Source organism: Populus alba, chromosome 19 (assembly GCF_005239225.2).
Source record: "Populus alba chromosome 19, ASM523922v2, whole genome shotgun sequence".
Taxonomy (NCBI): Eukaryota; Viridiplantae; Streptophyta; class Magnoliopsida; order Malpighiales; family Salicaceae; genus Populus; species Populus alba.
In genome coordinates this window covers 5,547,764-5,552,622 of record NC_133302.1, presented here as the reverse complement: position 1 = coordinate 5,552,622, position 4,859 = coordinate 5,547,764, and the positions used below count along the sequence as shown (strand labels likewise).

Here is a 4,859-nt window from a genome sequence, read left to right as displayed (position 1 = left end):
AATAATGATATATTATTGAATTGATTAGCATCCTTACAGAAGGATAGAATTGATAAATGATGCAACATAGAAGGATACATATTATTACAACGAAAGGATTAACAATACATAAAAGGAGTAATTAACCATTCCATCATGCTACATATTAATTATTTTGAGAAAAAAAAATCCAATTCTATATTATATTATATTAAGGGTAGAGTAGTCTCCTCCTATAGAAACTTTACAAAGGGACTAAGGACATCCTTCGTGTTAGGGTGCTCCCACTCCATTACTGTTTCCCACCATTCTTCTGGATGTATCCAAACATATTACAGATGGTTGGCCATTTTCAAGCAACGGAAGAGAAATTGGCATCCTTTTCAGCTTCTCACAACACATTACAGTAATCTTTTTAAGAGAATTGCAAATCAGTTTTGCACTGCAAATCCTTTTTAGTTCTGGTAATTATTAACTTTGGGAGTATTAATTCCGTGATGGAATTGGAGGTGCTACTTTCTTCATCTGTTGTTCCTATTATCTTCTCCATTTTCCCACAATCACTTCCAGGTTTGGGAGCAACACAAGTGGGAACAACTTCTTCATATTGTTACATCCATAACAAAAAAACTCTTTAAGACCAGAAAACATACCATTATATGATGGCAATGGTGGCGGATCAAAGCAGAACCAAAAAGATGAAACCAAGCTCTCCATGCTATTGCAATCCCAAATGTTGATGTGCTCCAGTTCAGTTGCATTCTTTAATGACAAAACATCACATAAACTTCTTGCATCGTTGCATTGACAAACCAGTCCTTGAATGCCTTTTAAGAACTTGAGCTGAAAATCTTTATCTCCGTTGATACTCAAACCAGCCCAACTGTTTTACTTGGAAAATTATGAATGCATTGCCCAAATCTTCATCCACGTCTCCTACTGAAATTTTATACGTGCTTAATGATAGGATCCCATCCCGAGATGTGAGATACTCCACGAAGTCAGAAAGACCTTTGAAATGGCATTCCAAAGCTTCCAAATTTCTCAAGGATCCTACTTCCTTTCCTACAACTAATATCGGTTCATAAGGATAGCACAAAGCATCCTCAAAATACTCTTCTAGTACAAAGACTTGCAGGTGAGAGAGTTTTGGTAATATCCCACTAGTAAACTCCTTTTCACCACATCCATTCATTCTAAGATACCTCAAGTTGGTTAGGCATTCCATTCCTTGCGGTATATTTTCAAGGGCAGTACGAGAGAGAGCCAACTTCTTCAGTGCCCTGAGCTTCTTTAATGATGGAACATGTCTTAATTTCTTACAATCATTGAGCAATAATGTTGTGAGACTCACCAAATCAGAGACAGAGTTTGGCAAATTTTCAATACCTGTGCAACACAGATCGAGGAACTTGAGCCCATGCAATTGCTTGAAAAATGAATACGCAATAAATCCCAACCCTTTATTATCACGTAGAAATATAGTTGACAGATTTGGACACCTTGGTGAATGGCTGCAAGGAATTTCTTCGATATGGTTTTGCATTAGTGAAACTATCGATAGATTCTTCGTCCACTCCTCTGCATCTAGCAACTCTTTTAATTGTGCACCTGCTTTAACCATGCCTTGAGAGTTCTCTAGCAGTATTTGGATGGCGATGTCCCTAATCAAGTCATGCATCTTGACATATCTACTACCATCATGCATCTTGACCTTGACATATCTACTACCATCATGCATCTTGACATACGTCATTTGAGCAGTTTCCAATAGGCAGACATTTTCAAGTCTATTAAGCATCGTGTGGCCTTAGTCAAATGCATCTTTCCTGCTCCTCATTCCTTTAATTATTTCCTCATCGATCAAATAACCTATCAACTCCTCCCTTTCAATATCATCATCTTCAGGAAATAATGCACTGTACAAGATGTTAGAGAATAATATAAATCATATCTTGGAACCTTACCTAACAGCTTAAGCTTTTAGGTTGAGATGGTGCTTTAACATGGTATCAGAGCCTTAATCATCAAGTGGTCATGAGTTCGAATCTCATCATCCCCATTTATTTAATAAAAATTAAGTATAAGGTAATGTGGACCTATGCAAGTTTCAAGCCCAAAAAGCTTTCATTTGAAGGGGTGTGTTAGAGAATAATATAAATCATATCTTGGAACCTTACCTAATAGTTTAAGCTATTAGATTGAGATGATTTTTTAACATAAAAGACATTGTTGTAGTGTTAAATCACCTAGCTGAGCATAACTAACCCTTAATACATGGAATACCTTCTCATCCATGTCCCTATATCCTGATTCTCTCAATTTCTTCAATGTATTGCTCCACTCATGTAGATCATCCACTCCCCTCAAGCTTCTTGTTGGTATAATAATTCTCAATGGCAAACCAACACATTCCCTTGCAACAGCTTTTGCAATTCCTTCCACTTCTGGTGAAATATTATGTCACATCCAAGATTCTCCTTGAACAAAGTCCAAGCTTCTCCCTCAGAAAGTGGCTTCACTTTGATTTTGTGGTGGCAAGTCATCCGATTATAAACCATTTTTGATCGAGTTGTCATAATCAGCTTACATCCTTTCAATGGGACAAGAATTTCCACTTTGTGAAGCTCAAAATTGTTCCACAAATCATCTAAAATGAGAATCTATTTTTGTTTCTTCATTAATTCTTTTGACAATTTAGCAGCTCTATGTACGAAGATCATCATCTTCGCTTGAAAGATCTAAATAAAGATGCTTGGCAATAAGATTTTGTAATCTATTAATGCTGAAATCTTAAGACACAGTCACACACCAAACATGATCACAAATGTCTAGTCTTCGTAAAAGCTCATTATAGATATGTAGTATTATTGTTGTTTTACCAATTCCCCCTATCCCGTAAATGTCAATGGTTGAGACTTCATCATCCATTAACAAAGACCATATCACCTTCATATCCTCTTCAAATGCTCGACCCACTAGCTTCTTAGAGCTAGTAGGTAATGGAACTCCTCTAGTCTTGTTGTATTTCAGACTTTCAGAAGATCTAGCTCCTGCGCTAGCCTACACTACTGATCTTCAACTATTCTGCACGTACTCCTCCTCCACTAGTTTTCTCGTCTCTCTAACCATGTCCTGCACATCATGCCTATTTACATCATTGTTTACTGATGGAGCACAAGATTGATTATAACATCTTCATGTTAGAGAATAATATAAATCATATCTAGGGGCCTTACCTAACAGCTTAAGCTTTTGGGTTGAATTGGTTCTTTAACATGGTATCAGAGCTTTAATGACCAAGTGGTCACGAGTTCGAATCTCACCATCCCCATTTATTTGATAAAATTAAGCACAAGGTAATGTGGGCTTGTGCAAGTTTCAAGCTCAAAGGGCTTTCACTTGAGGGGGTGTGTTAGAGAATAATATAAATCATATCTAGGGGCCTCACCTAACAGCTTAAGCTTTTGGGTTGAGATGGTTCTTTGACACTTCTAATGTCACGACAAAATTGGGAAGAATCTCCCTACACTTGCTCTGTTCTTGGTATAGTCTCAAATGCATCATGCTGAAAAGATCCTTCACCAGTGTTTTCCATGCCATTTTTCGCTTGTAAATGCGACTGAATTCTCTCTTCTCTTGGACCTTGTTCCGTGCCCTGAACTCCCACTTGTATCCTTCTATCTCCCCTTGCCAAATTGACAAGTTCTTCATTGCTCTGTTCCAACACTCAATCCACTGGTTCTGTCCTCATTCTGCTCTCGAATGCCCCTTCGGAAACTCTATCTTCTTGTGCTCTCATTCTGGTCATGCTTACTACGTCGTTTTCTACTATTGCATGTGAAGAAATCCTCTCTTCCCCTACTCCGGTATTTTCAATCTCAATGACTTGTTCTTGTGGACAAGTTGAAATTCCAAAATCATTAACATTGACTGAACTTGTCGTGTTTTTATGTCTTTTGTTGCCACCACACATAGCTAGAAAGGCTGCTTCTTGAACTTCTTTAGACACCCCACGAAAAATGGCAACACCATGCCCTTCTTCTCTTGACAAATGCCATTTGATCATTGAAATGGAAGTTTTAATGGCATATGTATGTGGACAAAACTTACACTTCATGCTAGCATCAGCCCTTTCTTCAACATAATTCCAAAATGAATCATTTGAACCACCCCTTTCAACCTATAGGAAAAAAAAGGGGGTCAAAATATAGAATAAAAATCAGTCAAAATAAAGAATAAAAATTGATGCAAGTTAAACCATATCCGGAAAAAAATTTGCTATTAAAATTGATAGTTAGTTTATTGCACAATCATAGGAGGGAAAAAAGACGACGATAATTCAGTTAGACTTCTTACTTTTTGAGTATTTAAGCCCCTAATTTGACTTTGCAAGGAGTGTCAGGGCCAGGATTTGAGGCATTTGGCCTATCAATTTGATTTTGCAATCCTCGGACTTCGAGGTTATGGAAAGTGTTAAAAAGAAAAATGTTTACGAGAAGAAATAAAGATAGGAGGAAGAAGAGAAGAGACAACAAATATTGTAATTTGAGTTTATTTCAGTTGAATGAATAAAACTAATTGCATACATTATATGCAATCGTTACACATATATATTCAAAAATAAAGAAATAGAATTGCAAACTTCTAGCATGAAATCATGCTATGATCTGTTAACATAATAACAGAATAACTAACTCCTAGAGACTAGGACAACAACTTATTATTTGCATGATAATTAGAAATAATAGAAACAAAAGAAATGTCTTTGACAACTCCTTCTTTGACAACTCCTTGAAGCAATCTTCAACACTCCTCCTTGCTCGAGGAGTTGCAAACTCCAATCCTTTTTCTTAAAAACTCAAACCTGTTTACTAGAA

At 36.7% G+C, this 4,859-nt stretch overlaps 1 pseudogene; it reads right to left on the bottom strand.

Moving 5' to 3' along the window:
* Positions 1-252: 252 nt before the first annotated feature.
* Positions 253-4,156, bottom strand: LOC118038254 (probable disease resistance protein At4g27220; annotated as a pseudogene).
* Between the last annotated feature and the right edge of the window lie 703 nt (positions 4,157-4,859).